Source organism: Rhinolophus sinicus, chromosome 1 (assembly GCF_057876585.1).
Source record: "Rhinolophus sinicus isolate RSI-liver-muscle chromosome 1, RSI-T2T, whole genome shotgun sequence".
Classification (NCBI taxonomy): domain Eukaryota; kingdom Metazoa; phylum Chordata; class Mammalia; order Chiroptera; family Rhinolophidae; genus Rhinolophus; species Rhinolophus sinicus.
In genome coordinates this window covers 133,000,152-133,021,765 of record NC_142501.1, presented here as the reverse complement: position 1 = coordinate 133,021,765, position 21,614 = coordinate 133,000,152, and positions in this window count along the sequence as shown.

The following is a 21,614-nucleotide window of genomic DNA, read 5'->3' as shown; positions in this document are numbered from 1 at the left end:
TGCTGTGGTCTAAAGCCAAACTCCAGGTATGTTTGTTCTGGGATCTCTTGGGAGGGGCTCAGGTGTAGGCTCAGGTTACCCACTGCCTGTGACCAGCTGGGGACTACTTGGTAGGATCTACAAAGAGATCCATGGTTTTTTGCTGCCTGTGCTAAACCTGGAGGCACGTGGGAGAGGCATGCTGTGAACTGAGGGTGTCTGCTACCAGTACCAGGCCTGGGGTAGCTCTGCAAAAAGCCAGGACATACCAAGACCTGCTGCCACGTGTCAGCTCCCTTAAAGTTCATCCACTGATAAATCCTTGTGTGGTATGCAAGTTGGATGATGCAGGGTCTCAGGTTCTCTACATTGGGAAGTGTTGTGGTCACCAGGTTAATGTAGACTCTGGTTTGGTTCCAATCCTGAGCCCGGAGCTACTCAGCAAAATTCTCAGATCACACTGAGGCTCATGCCCACCTGGGGCCCATGGACTCTGATAGTTTTCCAAGAAAGAGTGCAATTGGGTGGGCTGGCTGCTAGCAGAGAAATTGCCTCAGGCTAGGTGGGGCAGAGTCCCAGTGAGTCATCACAGTGGAGCCCTGGAGCTCACCAGATCAATTAGATTCAGATTTGGCCATAAGCCTAGAGGGAGGGATCAAACATTAAAGATGGTGGCTACCTGCTGGTTGAATAGGAAACGGACCCCTCACAGGGAAAATGGGACTGTCCTCCAGTGCTGGCCTGAAAGCCACATGCTTCAGTCTGCTCCCCGTATGCCTCTGATGCCTCCCGAGTCACCTTCCCTTCAAATGACCCAAGGTGAGTGCCAGCAAGTGAGTGAGTCTGTGCGAGGGCCATTTAGGAAGACGTCTTAAATGGAAAAACAGGAGCTCCACCCTAAACCCTGCTCCAGTGGCAATACTTGGAACCACTTTAGTTGATGTTTCTGGTATATATTAAGTTTAGATCCAATGTTTTGACAGGATTTTGTGAACTTAACACAAAACGTAGCACTGCGGGAAGGCTGGATTTACTGCAGCCTTCTGTCCCACCCGGATGGTGGGAATCCCTGCTGTTTTTCATAGCCAGATGTTGTGGGTGCTCCTCTTCCTGGCACCAGTAGGGGCTGGGGTCCTTTGTTCTTCCAGGGAGGGGAACCTCCATGGCTGAGGTACCCCTCCCAATTTTCATCTGCTGTACAGAGGTTTGGGGCCAGCCCATTTTGCATCTCTGCCCCTCCTCCCCCTATTACTTCTTCTTTATATCCTTAGTTATAAAACTTCTGTTCAGCCAGACTTCAGATGGTTCTCCAGGTTGATTGTTCTATAATTTAGTTGTAATTCTAATGTGTTCACGGAAAGGAGCAGGCACAGTGTTTATCTACTCCTCCATTTCGGATCTCCCAAAACTGTGTTCATATTACACTTTTTGCCATCTTGGGCAAATTGCGTGAACATTATTATCCTGGTGGGCATTGCTGGCTCTGTTGGAACATTTAGAAATAAAAGCAAGAGGTCATTTTTGCTTAGAAAAGCTAAGCAACTGGAAAACAATTAAGAAATAAAGTTATATGAGAAGGGAAACCGAGTACATTGCTTAACTCAATGGTAAATATTTACATAGTTAATATAAAATGGACCATTAATGTACAAACATATTAAGAAAATGAAAGAGAGAATTAAGAATCGATATTTGTGTTAAGTTCACAAAATCCTGTCAAAACATTGGATCTAAAGTTAATATATACCAGAAACATCAACTAAAATGTTTCCAAGTATTGCCACTGAAGGCAGGGTTTAGGGTGGAGCTGTGGTTTTGTCATTAAAAACTCATAATCCTTTATTGTAAAGATTCTTAGTAGGGAAAACTAAATCCACTCTAGCTTTTATTCTTAAGAAGACAGGGGTTTGTTAAGGAATAGCTATAGCTCTGAGAATCATGGGGAAGTCTGAAGAGGAATGTTTGAAACTGTGTTTCCACTGTGGTTCCCAGAACTTGACTGCACTGAGGAAGCGATGACCTCTTACCCTGACCTGGCAGCCACCTGGACACACACTGCCCTACCTATTAGCAGCAGGTCCAGCCTCCTCACCACAGCCTGGATTGGAAAAATGCAAGCCCCTCACCTTGCCTCCTTTCCCACAGTTTCAAACCACAGGTGTACAAAGGTCCAGGTGATGGCAGAACCCAACTCACATAGCCCTGAGAGGTGCTGTGATTGTAAAGGTTTTAAACACTGTTGGAAAGGCAGGTTTACATGATGTGGACCTATTCACATTTTAATGTTTTGAAGCCAAGTAGACATATTACTTTTATGAAAATAAAAGGAATAAAAAAGAATAGAACTTTTTGATCTTTAAGTAGAGCCAACTTCTAGCATTGTTGAGTACTTTTGTTTAATTCCTTAAGCTGGCATTGTCACGTGGGGTAGATAGAAAATTATCTCAAGGTTTGGTTTTTATCTCACTTCTTCATTGTAAGGAATGCAGCGTAGCCATCCTTCTGGCTACAGTTAAGTAAAGGATAGGCAATGAGCTATGTCTTTAATTAGGATCGCAGAAGGTGGAATGCAGAGGATCATCCAGGAGGAGCTGCAGAAATGTTTTGAGTGAAATCTGCAGGGCAGGGGGGACGTTCCAAAGCAACTTCATATTTAATTAAGTTTTTTTCATTTAATCAAGATACAATTGACATATAATATTGTATTCGTTTTAAGTATGCCACATAGTGAGTTGATATATGTATATATTGTGAAATGATTACCACTGTAAATTTAGTTAACATCAGTCATCTCACACAGTTATTCTTTTGTTCACAAATTGAATCATTGGCAAGTTTGTCACTGGTGTACATTGTGTCTTATCTGTTGAAATGCGCTTCTGGAAACAAACAGCACATTTTGAAAAATTGCTTCCATAGTGAAAACATTCTTGCTAATTATGAAAACCACTTTCTGAAGAAAGAAAAAGACTGGGAGAAGACTGCCTCTTTACTCCTACTGCTCTGACTCAATGCAGAGCGGATACCAGAGTGTGGCCAGGGACCCAGATCCTAGATCTCGGGGGATCTTTCAGGCAGGCCTCGACTCACTGCACACACACAACCAGAGAGGGGCTCTAGAGAGATGTCAGTTCCTGGGTACGATCCACCATTGTCCACCATCTAAGGTGCGAGGCTGAAGGAACCTGTAGCCTTACCCCTCGCAATGCTGCCTTGAAAAGTCAAATAGGACTGAAGAGAGGGAGAACTTACAGGAGTGAGGACTGACCAAGGAGGGCCCAGGGTGACCCACACTTGAAATCATAAAATTTATTTATTTATTTACTTATTTATTTATTTATTTTTATCAATTTTTTTTAATCTATTGAGATAATCATTTATTTTTTATTTATTTATTTATTTATTTTTTGGTTTTTGGTGCACAATGTAGTGATTAGATTTTTATATAACTTACAAAACTATCACCCTGATAAATCTAGTGCCCTCCTGGCACCATACATAGCTACTGCAATGTTATTGACTATATTTGTTATGCTATACTTTACATTCCCATGTCAATTTGTAACTACAAATTTATACTTCTTAATTCGTACCCCTTTATCATCCATACTTCCAACCACCTTCCCAGCTGGCAACCATCCAAATGCTCTCTTATCTATGTTTGTTTAAGTTTGTTTGCTTGTTTGTTTTGTTCTGCTTGTTTGTTTTCATTTCAATGAAATATCTTTATCCATTCCTTTACTTTTATTCTGTATCTTTCGAACTGAAGTGAGTCTTGTAGGCAGCATATGTAAAGGTCTTGTTTACTTATCCATTCAGCCCTCCTATGTGTTTTGTTTGGAGCATTTAATCTATTTACAGTTAAAGTAATTGTTGATAGATATATGGTTATTGCCATTTTGAAATGTTTATTTTCGATCCTTCTTCTTCTTCTTCTTCTTCTTCTTCTTCTTCTTCTTCTTCTTCTTCTTCTTCTTCTTCTTCTTCTTCTTCTTCTTCTTCAAGAAATCCCTCTAACATTTCTTGTAATACTAGTTTGGTATTCATGAACTCCTTTGTCTTTTTCTTGTCTCAGAAGCTCTTTATCTGTCCTTTGATTCTAAATGATAGCTTTGCTGGGTAGAGTAATCTTGGTTGTAGGTCCTTACTTTTCATCACTTTGAATATTTTCTACCAGTCCCTTCTGGCCTGCAAAGTTTCTGTTGAGAAATCAGCTGACAACCTTGTGGGAGCTCCCTTGTAGGTAACTAACTGCTTTTCTCTTGCTGCTTTTAAGATTCTCTGTTTGTCTTTCACCTTTGGCATTTTAATTATGGTGTGTCTTGGTGTGGGCTTGTTTGGGTTCATCCTGTTTGGGACTCCCTGCACTTCCTGGGCTTGTACATCTATTTCCTTCCCCAGGTTATGGAAGTTTTCTGTCATTATTTCTTCAAGTCGGTTTTCAATTCCTTGCTCTCTCTCTTTTCCTTCTGGTACCCCAACGATGGTACACTTGATATTGTCTTAGAGGCCACTTAAGCTATTTTAATTTTTTTTGGATTGTTTTTCTTTCTGCTGTTTTGATTGGGTGTTTTTTGCTACCTTAAATTCTAAATAGCTGATTTGATCCTCTGCTTTATCTAATATACTGTTGATATCATCTAATGTATTCTTTATTTCACTTATTGTATTCTTCATATTCTTCATCTCTTTTATGTTTTTTTATCTCAATTTTTGTGTTCCCTATCTCTTTATCAAAGTTCTCACTGAGTTCATCTACTCTTTCCCTAAGTTAATTGAGCATTCTTATAAGCAATGTTTTGAAGTCTGCAACTGGTAGATTGCTTGTCTCTATTTTATTTAGTGCTTTTTCTGGAGCTGTGTTTGTTCTTTTATTTGGGATGTGTTTCTTTGTCTCTCGATTTTTACGGCCTCCCTGTGTTTGTTTCTATGTATTAGGTAGTTGTACTGTGTCTCCTGTCTTAGTAGAGTGGCTTTATGTAGTAGGTGTTCTGTGGAGCCCAGTGGCACAGTCTTCCTGGTCACCTGAGCTGGGTGCTCCATATGTGTCCCTTGTGTGGACTGTATGTGCCCTTCTGTTGTAGTTGAGCCTCGATTGCTGTTTGCATGTCAATAGGAGGGATTGACCCTCAGGCTGATTGATTGAGGACTGGCAATGACTACAGTGGAGGAGCTATTGTGTAGGGGCTGACTTTATGGAGCAGGATTTGCTTTAGCAGGGCTCTGATGCCTGCCCAGTCTGTCCTTTGGGTGTGTCACCCATGGAGATAGCTGGGTGGTGCTCTGGCTGGGTCTGAAGCTTGCCACCAAGTGTGCCATGCCTGGGACCGACTCGGAAGGGTCCTGCCACAAGTCAATTTCAGCTGCAGGCTGTGCCCTGACTATGGCCATCTGGAATGAGTCACAAAACACTTTGCAGATGGCAGCCACCTGTGTTGGGCTTAGAGGTACCTGGGAGAGGCCAAGCCATGAACCAGGGCCAGCTTCCAGCTTGGGGCTGCTCAGCAAGAGGTATAGGAAACACTGAGGCTATATGTTGCTCTTTTCAGTTTTGTGAACCTTTGAGAGATTTTAGGAAATTCTGTAGCATGAGCCAAGACAGGCCATTTGCATGGAAAAGCTACTGAAAGTGGCTTGGGTCGGTCCACAAGTTGGGTGAAGCTGGGTCTCAAGGAGTCACCAGGGCAGGGTGAAGGGTGTTAGCCAGGTTGATGGAAACTCAGACATAGCAGCCACCTGGGTCTGCATGCTGGGATGTCGGAGAGCTCAACAAAGTAATAATGGCTTCTGCCAGCACTTCTTTCTGGAAGAAAGCTGTCCTTCTAGCCATCACCCCATAGCCAGACAATTCAGTTCCTCCCCATATGTCCCTGGTGCCTATTGAGCTGCTGCCCCAGCTCTGGAACTTACAACAAGTGAGTTTGTCAGTGAGTGAGTCTGTATGTGGGGCCTTTAAGACGATTGCCTGGGACTCTAGCCACCCACCATCTCACTCAGTCACAATCTTCACTCATTTTAATAGCCAGAGGTTGTTGGTACTTCTCTGCCTGGCCCTAGAACCCTGGACTGGGGAGCCTGGTGTGGAGCTGGAACCCCTGGTTTCTCAAGGGGACCTCTGTAGCTGAGATAGCCCTTCCGATTTTTAACTTCCAAATGTGGACGTAGGACCAGCTCATTCCATGTCTCTGCCCCTCCTACCAATCTCAAAATGGCTGCTTATATATATCCTTAATTGTAGGACTTCTGCTCAGCTAGATGTCAGGTGATTTTCAATGATGGTTTTTCTGTAGTTTAGTTGTAATTTTGATGTGGCTGTGAGAGGAGGCAAGCACAGCGTTTACCTACTCCACCATCTTGACTGGAAATTCCTAAAGGAGTTTTTTAAAAAGAGAGAAATCTGAGCTAAATAAAGCACACTGACATGAGACCTGGGCAAAACTGGACATGTGTCTCATTCCCAGGACCTGTCCACTTTGTTAGATTGATTACTCACAATGACTGAGTTGTGGGTTCTGGCTTTGCCCTGGGGAGTTGGGCAATCATTGTTCTGAGTATTAAAACAAATAAAGAAGATTGCACCCATGCATACCTCTAGGTGACTCAAAGGGAAAGGAGAAAGCAGGGTCCCCGTGTCAAGCTGAGAAATGGCCTGGAAAAACCATGTTCCCACAGACGCTGACTAAAGGGAAGAATTATGTGTATCAAATCTCCTGTGCCCTTGGCCCTTCATTTCTACCCACCCCTACCTTGCCCAGGCCGCCAAAGCAAAACTAAACTAAATTAAACAAACACAGGAGTGACAGCAGTGGCTACCTTACAGATAGAGTTATGAAAAAAATTCAAACTAGATTTTCAAGTCTGACTGGATGTTCAGCCCTTCTTATGCTACTTTCTAAGAGGTTAAATCAGTGATTCCCAGTCCTGGGTATAGCATACCGGCAGATCTCTTTAATTATCCAAGAGTTATTGTAAAATTCTGAAAAGAAAATGATTTTAAATCCTGTGCTTTAAAATAAACTCACGTCTTGTACTCTCTAAAAGCACACGCTTTTAGAGGTGAAAGACATTGTGAGACCCAACAGACAAAACTCATTGGTCCTATTCCAACAGTCTGGCCACAGTAATCAAAATACCGCTTTATATTTGGTTCTGAGACCACATTCTGAGTTAGTGACTAACTGTCTAAATTAATACAAAAGATGACTCTTCTAGCCTCAGCATTGCACTGGAGGTAGAAATAGAGATGTGCCCTTCCTTTGGCAGGAAGCTATTTCTATGTAGTAACTCATCTGTGAAATTTCAGTTTGTCAACAACATGGAAAGAGGCTGGTGGCATCGGCCTGGACCACCATAGCATTGTTTGGGTGAGGCAGACTGGGCTATGAGAGGCACTGAGTCATTAAAGAGAAGGAAGGGGAGGCAGCTCTAGGCTTGCTTTCCCACTGGGCTGGAGCTCGTCTGGATGTTGAAGCCCTGGGCAGCAGCATGAGCAGCTGGCCACGTCTAGAGGAAGGAGTTCCATTCTTGTACTTTCCCTGGCCAACAACATAAATTTGGATGATTACCATTCTTTGTTTCACAATGGGAAAGGGAAGTCATCAAGCCCCATATAATTAATGTCTTTGTCAGCGACTATGACTGCCAATGCTGTTTTCTCCCCTCTGTAGTTCCTGAGGGTCCTGGGGAGGCCTGGGGGTGAGGACCCCTCTCTGGAGAAGAAAGTGGTGGGACTTGAGTCAGTGGGTACAAACAGAGGCCGGCTCAGTGAGCTCAGCTCTTTTGAGGAGCTGCTCTGGGTTCTTTGCATCAGGGTGTCCAGAGGACTCTGCACTCCTTGGATTCTGCCATTTTTCCGGATCAGGGCTCTGAGCCTCAGGCCATCAGGTGAGAAGGCAGAGGGCCTCCCCTCCACCACCTCCCAGCTCCCCATCCCTAGAGCTGCTCCCTTCACTCACTGCTGACAATGCAGGTTAACATCCTGCATTTGGTCATGGTTCCTAGAAGTAACAAGGCACTTGGGGGTTGAGAGACCAATTTACCTTTTCTAGCTTCTTTCACTGCAAGTGCTTCCTGGCAGTCCAAATACATTGCTAACATAAAGTCCCTACAGGACTTTCCAAAGCGTTTGAGCAAATGCCATTTAGACCTCCAAACGACTGTGTGAGGCAATGATCTGCTAGTAAGGACACCTACCCTGTGGTGGCAAACACTGCAGTAACTTAGTTACTCCTCACGGCAGGGAGGAGTGGATATTTGTTTTACTGTTTTGCAGATGAGGAAATATGAGCTCAAATTAGTAATAGAAGGCCCAGACTGAGATCTCGGTCTGTTTGTTCCAAGCTCACATGCCTCCCAGCCTGGGTGGCCACCTCTCGTTATAATTCCTAGAACTGAGCTGTGTTCAGAGAAATAAGGGTCTGTTCTCATGGGCCTACCTGCAGCCATAATAGGCTGATATTTATTTTATAGCATGGAAATTGGGGAACAGGGAGCAAAGTTGGTTTTAAAGAAAATAAACGTAAGACAAAACTGAGAGAAAACAATATTTGTAATGGAAACACAACTGGAGAGGTTCAGGGAGAGCTGCTTAATCAAGCAAAGCTTCTTTCTGTCCTTTTGCTCCTGGCTTCACCCCATTCAGTGCTGGGCCTACTCTGTTAACTGTCACCTGAGGGGCTGAAGTGGGTGTTCTGCTTGTGGTTTGGATGCCATAGTGGATGGGATGGCTCAGGTGCCCCCTCACATGAAAGGAATAACTGACTGAGCAAATGACTCAGGGCAGAGGAACCTGCTGAGAAGGCTGATGAGACCAACTAGAGAAAGTTAGTGAAGGATATAATTAATGAGGTCTGGGGTGTTTGTCTCCAGAAATCTAGTCCAAAAGGTATCTTGAGTGTTTAAAGAATGAATTAAAATGGGAAACATAAAAATTCATATGATAGCAATAGTTCATGTGACTATGGGTGACATTCACATGTACTGTACACAATTGTTCTGAATTTTCCAATCCATAGGTGAAAATAATTTGGTAAATTAATAATTTTGGCAATCATATCTGTGGTAGATAACCAACGCATAAACCCATCAAGTTCCTAGAATTTGACATAGTTTATTTGTATTTTTGGGAGTTAGAGCTAAAGCTGCATAAGTACATCAAGGTTCACTGTATCAATTCAGGGACTAACTGTTGTATCATTTTATATAATATAAAAACATTTTTAGGATAGAAAAACACACTTAAGAAAAATCTTTATTTACTTTCTTTGTATTAAACTGACCATGTCTGGCTGTACGCTTTTAACTTATCTCAATATTTGTATCATGTGCAGTTAGATCTGAATTTTAAAAATAGTCATTCCCTAGGGTATAATCTACATTATAGAAAATTACTATCATTATGTTTTCACACTGATAGACAATTGCAAAAGAGAAAATCTGGGATCTAGATTCTACTTCATTTTCTGCCGTTGTCATACAAAATAAATGTTTATTTTCATTTGGGAAATGTGATACATTTTAAAAATCAGATTAAAAGATGTAGCTAGTTGGGAGTGCCATCAGCAGCATGGCAGTGTGAGAAGACCGCCAGGTCTCTCCCGGAAGTTGCAGCAATAATTCAATGAAAGATTCCCTGGACAGCTATAATTCAACAAAGGATTCTGTGTTCAGCACACAAACACATCTGAGAGATTCACACATTGCGACATCTGAAGTTGGGCATATCGGAGCAAGCAGGGGAGGCAGGAGAGGGGAAGGGCGGAGATGGGGCCGCAGTCCAGTGCTCACTGGGTCCGCTGCAGTTGCAATAGCAGAGAAGGGTAGACTGGAGGAGACTGGGCAGACTGGAGGGGCAGAGGCTGCTGTCCAGCCTGAGTAGCCAGTACACATTGAGGTTAACACAGGGTCAGGGGCAGAGAAGTGGGGCAAAAGGTGGTGGCAGACTACCTGCCACCATCACCAGGAAAACAAAGCTGCAGATGCAGGAATCCAGTGCTCCCCTCCCTCTGCGGCCTGCCCAGCATTACAACCCCCACTTGGCAGACTGTGAAGGTACAGCAGCAACATTCCAGCCTAAGTGGTCTATACTCATTGTGTTGAGCCCAGTGGAAAGAACAGAGTCTCAGATGCGTGAACCGCTTCCCTGGCTCACTCCTCCCCTCCCATAGCAGTGGAGCCTGGTTGAGGCAGCTGTGACAACCCAGGCAGTGCTTCAGGTTGCCAATTTCTGGTTGCAGGTAAGAGGTGTTGGAACACAGAGTCCAGGAGCCCCGTTGCTCAACACATCCCACCACAAGGGTAGTGCCCTGAGACCGAGGCAACTGGTTCTTCCTCAGGGAATATGGAGCATCTTCCATGACTGAGGTGACACCACTCCACAGAGATTCTGGGAGTCCAGTAGTGCTGGTAAAAGAAAACAAAAACACACATGATAGCACCGCCTACTGGAAAAGAATGACCTCTACTTAACCAGCTAAATAATCAAATCAAAAGAAATAAATACTTAAAAAGAAAAAGATTTCATTCCTTCAAATGCCCATGCAGAGAAATAATCCATCAAGTACTATGAATAACCAGGGTACAAGATAGTTCAGAATGAAAATTTTAAAATCTCCATAAACAAACTTAAGAACATGGAAGACTGCAATTTAAATGACAGAGAAATCAAGACTGCAGTTCTGAAAAAACTCAACAAGATACAAAAAAATTGAACTCAGGAATAAAATCAGTAAACAAAAGAAGTACTTTACCAAAGACATTGAAAATATGAAAAAGAAATTCTGGAGGTAAAGAACTCAGTAAATAAGGTAAAGAATGAATAAGTGAGGGCTTGGATAAGAAATGAATTATTAATATTTATTAAATGTCTGTGGTAATCTAGACACACATGATCACTTTTTGAAACACACATTGTTTCTTTAATTTAAAAAAACCTATGCACCAACTTTGGAAAAAAACCCCATTGCCTCTGGGAAGAGTCACCTGAGGATCAGAGGTCAGGAGGTCAGATGGGAGGAGAGTTTCTTTTCACAAAATTCCCAGTATACTGTTTGATTTAGTATGAGTACACACTATCATCACACATAAAACAAAAACAATGGATGTTAGTAGTCAACAGTGGCTACTACAGACCAAAGGAAATTAGATTTTCTGCTGGCTGTGGAAGCCAGCCAAAGCAAGGTCCAAGGTCTTCCAGATTTACTTGGATACTCTTACTGTAAATGAGATTTTAAAAGCTCACTATTTCCCAGAGACAGTGCTTCCTCACTGTTATCTGAAACTGGGCAAAGAGGCTCCCTAAATTTCACTAAGAAATGAGCAACCTAAACTGTACCCAATGCCAAATAAGCCATGAATTGTGACATGTTTAAAAATATAACTTGGCAAAGAAACTAAATCACAACTGGGAAAATGTGGTCACAAAGGAGCAGGAGTCAGGATAAGAGTTTGTCGGGCGACTCCCGTGATGCATCAGAGTGGGTGCCCCGCAGGCTAATGCAAATCCTCCAGCTGGCTGGGAGGACAGGCCATCCCTAAAACGGAGGCTGCTATTGCACCAGGCTATCAATCGGATAAGGTTATCCTTCAAGGATATCAGATTTCCTTGGTTCTGTCTTTATATTCAGTAAGTAACTTTCTTGTCTTAATTTGCATTTCCAAGTGGGTTTTCCCACTGGGGAGAGACTGTGAAGACTGGTTAAAATAAGCACTGTTGTTATTATGCATGTCTGCCATGGAAATGAATACGTTTGCTCTTGGCAATGCCATGTTCAGTCTTGAGTGAATTTGGATTTCAGGAGACCAATGGTGTGTATGAATCAACACAGGCTTAGAATGAGAGAAACCCAGCTTCCATTCTCAGCTTTCCTACTCATTAATGTGTGATCTTGACCTTGTTGCTTAACCTCTGAGCTTCAACTCCCACCTGTGTAAAATGGAAATGACAAAATTTTGCAGGGAGGGCTTGGGTGAAAAGTGAGAAAATATAGGCAAAGCACTTGACATGATGTAATGTGGTAGATTTGATAAATGGTGCTCTCTCTCTCTCTTCCATATTTCTCTCTCTCTCTCTCTCTCTCTCTCTCTCTCTCTCTCTCTCTGTCTCTCTATCTACACACACACACACACACACACACACACACACGAGAAATGACAACTAAGTTAGTGAACTTGCCACCGCATGCTTACATTGGCAGCACTGGACAAACAGCTCAGTAAGGCTTCATAATCTTGGTGTATCAGCTGTGTTCATGTCGACATGTGGCAATGTCTAGCTGAGTGGCGTTCATTATTGTTGCACCATCATGAGAATGTCGGAGCTTGAATTAGAACAGTGAACAAACATTAAATTTCTTGTTAAATTTGTCAAGAGTGGAAGTGAAATCAGGGACATGTTAGTCCAAGTTTATGAGAATAATGCCATGAAGAAAACGGCAGTGTACAAATGGATTAAACGTTTTATCTGAGGGCAGAGAACATGTCACTGATGAAGAGAGATCAATCAGAGTGGCCAGTAACAAGCAGAATTGACAAAAGCATTGCAACAATTTGTCGAATTGCGTGTCAAAATCGTCGGTCAACTGTGAGAAGCATAGCAGATCATGTAAACATTGATAGAGAAACAGGAAAATCTTTACTGAAAATCTTGGCATGAGAAAGGTGGGTGCAAAAATGGTCCCGAAGGAGCTCACTGATGAACAAAAACAAAGGAGAGTCGAAGTTTGCCAAGACCTTTTGGAGAAGAAAGACAATGTTTTGGGCTTTGTTATCACTAGTGATGAAACATGGGTGTACTAATACAACCCTGATACAAAGCACCAAAGTGCACAATGGAAGTCAGCCAATTCTCCACAACCAAAAAATTTCTGTCAATCCAAATCAAGAGTCAAAACGATGTTGCTAACCTTTTTTTTGATATCAGAGGGATTATTCATTATGAATATTTACAAACTGGACACAGTTAACCAAGTTTACTATTTGGAAGTGCTGAAAAGGCTGCGTGAAAAAGTTGGACGACCTGAACTTTTCGCCAACAATTCATGGCTCTTGTATCACGACAATGCACCAGCTCACACGGCACTGCCTCTGAGGGAGTTTTTAGCCAGTAAACAAATATCTATATTGAAACACCCTCCCTACTCACCTGATCTGGCCCCCGATGACTTTCTTTCTTTATCTGAAGATAAAGGAAATGTTGAAAGGAAGACATTTTGATGACATTCAGGACATGAAGGATAATATGATGACAGCTCTGATGGCCATTCCAGAAAAAGAGTTCCAAAATTGCTTTGAAGGGTGGACTAGGTGCTGGCATTGGTGCATAGCTTCTCAAGGGGAGTACTTTGAAGGTGATTGTAGTGATATTCAGCAATGAGGTATTTAGCACTTTTTTTAGGATGAGTTCACAAACTTAGTTGACCGTGTGTGTGCATGTGTGTGTGTGTTCTATAAATAAAATAAATTATATATAAATAATAGTAAATAAAAATATAAATTTATATACTTATGACACAGGAGTGCCCCTCAGTGAGCTGGATGTGCGAGCCACTCTTGCTCTGGAGTGACCCCAGCTGTATGCGCCTCAAGAATCAGTGTGTCAGCTCCCTGCTGAGATTACTTGGGTTTGGGACATCAGGGAAAGCCCTGAAGACAGGAGCCTAGATCTAGGCCTGGTTCCACCACTAGCTGGCTTGGTGACTGAGCAAGTATCATAACCTGCCTGGGTGTCCTCATCTGTTAAGTGGTAGAGAATTGATCCAGATTAAATTTCAGTGTTTACTTACACTGTACCTCATTCCATGAAAAACTTGAAGTAACCAGTTGAACCAGATGATTTCTAAATTTTTTATGCTCTGAAATTTAAAATGTGTCATTTGCTATCTATGGCAGAAGTGTAAAAACGCACTTGCTTCACACATCCTTACAGTACATGACCACAGATTTGGGAAGGAGCAGGGCATGGAAGGAAGAACAAGTATCTCCTCATCTGCTTTTCCTTCTTCCCTCCCGGAATTCCTTTGCTTTCCTTTTGACAGCCCCTGGAGACAGGAAATCCTAGGAGGGCCAGCCTTTCTCTTACTTCTCCTTGGGCATACTACTAGTCCTCCATCTTCTGTGTGTATGAGAATCACCCAGGGAGCTTTTCAGAACTGAGAGTCTGATCCTTTCCCCTTCCAGTCTGATTCTGTCATCTGGGATGGGAACCAGAGATGGAATCAGGAACCACCCTGGGGGAATCTGAGGTGGGTGGTCTACAGACATCTTGACTTAGTTATTTGTTCTCCCCAATATTCTTTGTGCTGCTCCCTCTGTTTTTTTTGTTTTGTTTGTTTGTTTTGTTTGTTTGTTTGTTTTTTGATTCTGGTTCTCGATGGGACGGAAGAGGAGGCCCTTGCTGACTGCTCATGAATGATACCCTGCTCACTGGAGAGGGCTGAATAATGTCTGAATCAACGCCAACAAACATTTCATGATTTGTCATCTGGGACACCTGAGGGGGAGAGAGAACAGCATTGCAAACCACAAAGAACAAAAGGTGGGAGTAGCTCAGAGGTAAAGGAATCAAGTCAGAGACAGGAAAATGACGGGTTACATTTCCAGCATGTCCCATCATCTCCCAGCATCCTGTTTTCCTGGACGCTGACTGACGACACCGGCAACTGTGTCCTAGCCTTCGGTGGCGCAGTTGGAGCAAGTGCCCTAGGTACGACAGGAAAGCTCTCCTGGGGATGCACAGTCAGCCCATGTCCAGGTTGGCACCTGACTGGGAACCCCTCTGAAGTCAGTCAAATAATAAGCTCCTGTCAAGTTGTGCTCTTGTAGTGTTTGACAATGCTTTTCCCTGAAGGAAAGACTGGCCTTTAAAAGAAAAATGTTTCTGGCATTTAGTGAAAATTTTGTAACTGGATACTTTGTATCAGAAGAAGATGTAAATATTACTGGATCACAAGGGAAAAGTTAAATTCAATTTTACTCATTTCACACAACCCAGCAAAGAGAGTGCAATGGAAAGGGCTCAGATGGCTGTGATTCAGGCCTCTCTCAAAAGTATGCAAGCAACAGACACATCAGAATGGACAAGTCACAACGGCACATAACACTGGTGTTAAGATACTGTTGGGAGACCATAAGATATGCTGATACGGATGGAGGGAGCTGGAGAAGAGAGGTGAGAGAAGGGTCTGAAAAATAACTGCAGTTTCTTTCGCCTGAGTCAGTCAAGATTAACAACATGAGTTTCAGATATGACCTTCTTGGGCTGAGGCCCTGCTCCTTCTGCACAAACTTAGACAATCACCTAAACTCTCTGTGCTCAGCTTTAGCACCTATAACTTAAAGGCAATAGTATTAGCATTCTATAGGGTTTATCTGAGTATTACACCAGTTAACAGATGCAGAGCGCGGCAGAAGGTTAGCATGCCATGAAGCGTAGCCCTCATGCAGAAGGAGTGGCAGCACACAACAGAAAAGTTATAATGAGGCCTTTAGTTGCAAAGCTTGGTTTTGAACAAGCCCAGATATGGTAGGTGAAAGGAGAGAATAGCTTCTGTCTTTCAATCAAGAAGGGAAGGTTTAATCAGCAATCAGCTAGTGAGAGAATGAAAAAACTGTTATGTTTTCATCATCATTCTTCCCTTTTTTCAACATACGAGTTCAATGGATTTTTTTTCTCCAGAAAAGAATCCTCCTTTGGCCCACAAGCCCCCTTGGTTATTGTATCGTTTCTTTCTTCCATTTATAGCACAATTCTGGGGAAGGGCACATGCACCGTCCTCAGTGTGCTTCCTACCCTTCTCTACTGAGCGTGCTCCAGCCGGGCTCTGTCCCACGAAGGCCACTGTTGTCAAGGTCCCCAGTCACCTTCATGGGGCTACATCTGACCCTCAATTCTTAGTTCTCTCTTTCTTGATCTATCTATAGCTCTTGGAACAGTTGATCACTTCCTCTTCGTTACATGATTGTTTCCATTTCCTTTGGGGACACCACACTCCCTGATTTTCCTCCTGTCCCTGGCTGCTTCTTTTGTGTCTCCTGTGTTTTTCCTCCTCGCTCCCAAATTCCCTCCATTTGCTCAGGATGCTCAGGGCTGGTCATTGGTCCTCCTCACTTCTGCTGATCTGTCTAGTCTCCTGGCCACCTATAGAGTGATGCCTCCCACTTTCAGATCTCTAGCCAAGACCTGCCCCCCTAATTCCACACTGTATGACCAACTGCCTAGTTGAACATGCATCTCAAGCCTCCAACTTTTGCTCTTTCTCCCCAAACTTGCTATTCACATGACTTCTCATTTCAGTAACTATAACTCTATCCCTTTAGTTGCTGCTTTGGCCTAAATTGTGTCCCCCTTCTCCGCTCCCAATGTATATGTTGAAGCCCTAACCCTTTGTGACTGTATAGGAGATAGGGCCTTAAGGAGGTGACTGGGTCATAAGGGTGGAGCCCCTGTTGTCCTTATAAAACAAGAAGAGACACCAGAGATCTCTCTACCATGTGAGGACCCAGTGAGAAAGCAGCCATCCGCAAGCCACGAAGAGACCAAAAACCAACCCTGCTGGCAGCTTGATCTTGGACTTTCAGTTTCCAGAACTTTGAGCAATAAATGTCTGCTTTTTGAGCCCCCCAGTCTGTGGTGTTTTGCTATGGCAGCCAGAGCATAAAGTCACTCAGACCATCACCCTTCATTCCTTTCTTTTTTTCACGTCCTATATTCAATCTGACAGCAAATCCTATCGAGTCTATCTTTAAAATGTAGACTTTTCCTACTACTTATCACTAACAGGATTCAGGCCGCTGGATAATTGCAGTATCAATGTAGCTGATCGCCTCGCTTTGGCTTATACCACCCCGACCCCAGTCTGTTAAATAGCAGCCAGAGCAATGCTTCGAGTGCTGAAATAGATTGTGTCACTTCTGTGCTAGACTACCTTCGACTGGCTTCTCATCTTGCTGAGAGAGCAGGATAATCTACAGGCCCTGGATGATAGCTACACTCTCCTCTCCCGCCATATTTACCACCTCCACCCACCGCTCTGACTTCCCTCACCCTACTTACTCTGGCTTTCCAGCTGTTCTTCGTGTGGATTTGCACATGCCTGTGTCTTTCCAAGGCTCGGCTCACATGCTGTCCTCTCAGGGAGGCCTTCCCTAACCACTGTTTAGATTTGCAGCCCCTCGCCCCACATTTCTCATCCCTGTTCCTGTTTTAATTTCTCCTCCACACTGTGACCATCTAACATTGTGTATAGCTTGCTTGCTTGCTTGTTTACTGTCTGTATTCTGCCACTAGACATGGGAACACAGGTTTCAGGAGGTAGGAATCATTTTCTATGTTATTCATTACTGTGCCTCCAATACTGAGAATAGGCCTGCCATAGTGTATCACCATATCTATCTATCTATCTATCTATCTATCTATCTATCTATCTATCTATCTATCTATCTGAATGAATGTTTCTTTACGTTTTTTTCAGAGAGCTCAATTTTTTGAAGTAAAGTAGTTTTTAATATTAGTTTACATAACTCTCTTTAAATGAAGATTTTTCTCTTTAAAGAGTAATTAGCCCCGCAGGTGGCTGAATCCAGGCAGTTTGAGCCACAGGGTCACCTTGTAGCAGCAAACTCTTTGTTGCAGGCGAAGTCCTACAAGCAAAAGAAAAATCTTGAATACTGTGTTTACAAGCCTTAAGAAAAAATATTATAACAGTATTTTTTTTAAAAAAAGGTTGTGAGTATTAAAGGATGTTTTTATAACAAGTTAGTTGCGGCACTTAGTTATTCAGAAAAAACTCAGCCTTTTTACCTTCCACCTGGTCCCTGAAAAGTCTCCCTTAGGAACATGGAAAGTTTTCATTCTTCTGGGGTTGGAACACCTCTTAGAGAAACAGTATCTGGGGTTCTAACAGTCTCAGTGCAGTTGGGGGGTGGGCAGGGGAGGGAGGACTTACCTGTAGGAAAATAAAGGAAAATTACCCAGGAAAGCAGGGATTATGATTTCCTCCCCATGCCCTGCTGTGGGCCTGCTGAGAGCACTCTCCCAGGAGGCCCCTCGCAAGCAGTCTGGCTCAGGGCTCCTTCATCTGTCCACCAACCCCACTCCGACCCCTAAGAGGAAGCCTAACAGCTCGACACTGCAGCCAAGAAGTGTTCCTGGAACACCACGTGCTGATACGTTCTGCAGAAACCACTGACATTTTTTGTTTCAGAATCCCTCCTCCAGGAAAAGCCTTCTACAAAACAGATTTAAAATTATATAAAGTCACACACACAAAAATGTTCTTTCTGAAAAAGAGGCAGGCAGAGCCGGGGCTGCCTGACCTTTGTTGAGGGACGTCCTTAATTCACCCCGCCTGGACCTGCTTTATGAGTACAGGAACTGACCCTGGCAGCTTCTTTCTCTAAGGCCAGACGGTCCAGTGTGCCACCTGTGATAAGCCACCCTGCCTCCCATATTCCCGACTGAAGCTGGTTGTGGAGAGGCAGGCAGTCTCTGAGCTGGCTCCTGCCAACCAGCCCTGAGCTCTGAGGGCTGACTGACTCCAGTACACCCCTCTAAATGTGCTCTCTTGATGAATGCCTGTGCTCATTTCTTAAAACTTTCTGAAACAGGCTGTTAAAGTAACTGGTGACTTTAACCTTAAATGAAAAGGAGTATGAGAAAATATAATGGATGTTTATGTAGCATCTGTCGTCAAGAAACACGAAGCACTTCATATCCAGAGGAAGTCTTGAAATACAGTCCACAGACTCCAAAGGCCCAGGTTGCCTTCTGTCTCTTGCTATGGGACTCTGGGTGGATATAACTGATTTGTTTCGCTTCTTTACTATATTACTTAAATTTGTCACAGTATTACATGCATCTGGTTTAAATGATTCCAACAGAACAGAAGGGCTTCATGGAAAGCCACGGGGCCTTGCTCGACCTCTCTCCACCCTTCCCTCCATCTCTTCTCTCCATGCAGCTTATTGTCAGGGTACTTTTACACCGTCATGGTTAACATCCATGTTCTCCTTTAGAAAGTCAATGGCATCTGCTGTGCTCTATCTGTAGATTTATTTATTCCAAATATGTAAAACCAAGTGTTTGATATGCAAATGTCAAGGCCTTTTAAGATCCCTAGGGTCTAACTCTTTGAGGACTGTGTCCTGTGATCACAAAACACAACCCTGGCATGGCCCACCCAGTTATCTTCCCATCATCCCCTTGGGGTGGCAGGAGTCTGGCAATGACAGATCCCATCATGTAAAGACTCTTCACGTATCTATGGCTTGTGACCAGGCTTACGAGGCACACAGAGCCGTTGTGCAATTACCCGGGAGGGAATTACTGACTATGACTTGCTTGCTGCCTTTCAATAAAAATCGGGAGAAGGAGTCCAGAGCTCAGTCTGGTTCAGGTCACCAGAATGGCCGGTATAGACTTCTGAACATGAGTTTGAAGCTGGGAGAGCTGGCAAAGGTAGAAAGGCAGGCTTCTGTTTAGTTGTCAGTGCCTGTTGATAGCACCCTGCATTGGCAGCAAAAATAAAATAAAACAAAAAACAAAACAAAATAAAATAAAATAAAATAAAAATGGAAAGATTTCTCAGTGCGCTTGATAGAAAAAGTACCTTTTAAACAAATGCAGAAATCCTTTTCATCACATAATGGTTATCAAGCACTCACACGCAGGCCATAACACAGTGAATACCAGCAAAGCAGGCGTGCTCCTGCTTCCAGTTTCACAGACTGGACCCCGAGCCACGCTTGATTCTTGGCTTTGCCCCTTAGGAGCTGCGGGCTCCTGTCAACTTAATCTCTGTAAGCCTATGTCCTAAGGTGTAAAGGGTACCTGCTTTATGTTTCTTGTGGGATGGTGAAACTAACATGCCCGCACCCTGTGCTACAGAGAGGGATGAAATAAATAGCTGTTCCTTCTCCTCTCCTACTCTTTCTTCTCTTATCCCAAGTAAATTTTCAGGGTTTTTACTCTAGTCGATCCTATTTCAGGCAGGGTTGGGCCAACAGCTGCAGACTGACTTTGCCTTCAAAAGCATTTTTTTCAACTAGAATTTCTGGAAAGAATTCCAGCTCTCTCTCCGTTCTGCTTTTACTGACTGGAATTTTTAAGTTTCAAGATATTTTACCTTTCCTAGGTGGGTTAAAAATAATAGGATTCTTTTTAATTTCTTGACTTGCAATACTATAAGCATTGAGAGATATGTGACTCTGAGTCAGTGCAAGCCTAGTGAGTTGGAGCGAGATTGAGATGGTAAAAATCCTGGTGTTTTATGATTATCTAGTAAGATGGAGATCTAGACTATGTGTATGAGGTCCACACGAGAAAGCATAATATCTGCATGGGCCTCATTTTAGTGTTAGGATTACTTTCTTGTCCAAGTTTTTAAAAGGTTTCCATGAGTAAGAAGACCTTTATATGATCCTTCCAGTTTCTATTGAGAGTGCATAAACAGACGTGATACCATGATCTCATCCATTAAAATATAGCTATCTCATCCATTAAAATCACACACATTTCCATTTAAAGCCTAGTGACCCTAACTGAAAGAAAGAAAGAAACATTATTGGTAGGTATGAATGTAGACAAAAATTACTGTCATCACTAAATAAGTCGTGCATTCAGAATTAATGAGCAATGAAATTACTCTTGTGCTTTTTCACTCACTTGATGTTTTAAAGTTCCATTTCTAGTTTTACAAACTCACTGAAGTACTCACAGGAAACTTTCAAGGCATCTTCAAACTTGCTTTTGTTATAACAATTAAAGGAAACATAATAGCCAGTTACTCAGAGTTCGGACCTCCAGGCATTGGGTTATCCTGGCGTTTTTGATTCGTTTCCTTTTATGACAATAACTGAAAATCTCTTTTTTTCCTCAATAAACTTTTTATTTAGAAAGTTTTAGATTTATAGAATTATTGCCAGGATAGTACAGAGAGTTTCATATACCCTTTGCTTAGTTTCCTCTGTTATAACATTTTATATTAGTATATTTTTCACAAATGATAAACTGATATCAATACATTATTATAAGATAAAATCCACACTTCATTCAGATTCCCTTATTTTTAAACTGATGTCTTGTTTTCTCTTCTAGTCCCATCAGGATACTGTAATATTATATTGTCATGTCTCCCGGAGCTTCTCCTGGTGAGTGTCTCGGACTTTCCTTGTTCATGACCTGGACAGTTTTGAGGAGTGGTGATCTGGTGTTTTGTAGAATGCTCCCTCTATTGGGGTTTGTCTGATGTTGTTCTTATGACCAAACTGGGGTTATAGGTTTTGAGGAGGAAGGTAAAGTGCCATACTCATCGCATCATGTCAAGGGTAGACACTAGCGACATGGATGACCAGTGTTGATGTTGACCTTGATCCTCTGGCATGAGGTAGCTGGTGTTTATCAGGTTTCTCCACTGTAAAGATACTCTTTTTTCTCTCTCTTTCTCTCCTCTTTTTATTTTTATCAGAAGAAAAACATCTCTCTCCTTGTTAAACTCATCCATAGCATTGCCTTCCTACCCATGGATATTTGTTGTGCTGAAGTTCTCTTATGGAGTTAAGAACAATTGTCTTTGAAAATTCCTGAGGACAATCTTTTTAAATACTGATCGTGTGTCTTTTAGCATCTTCTGGCTAAGACT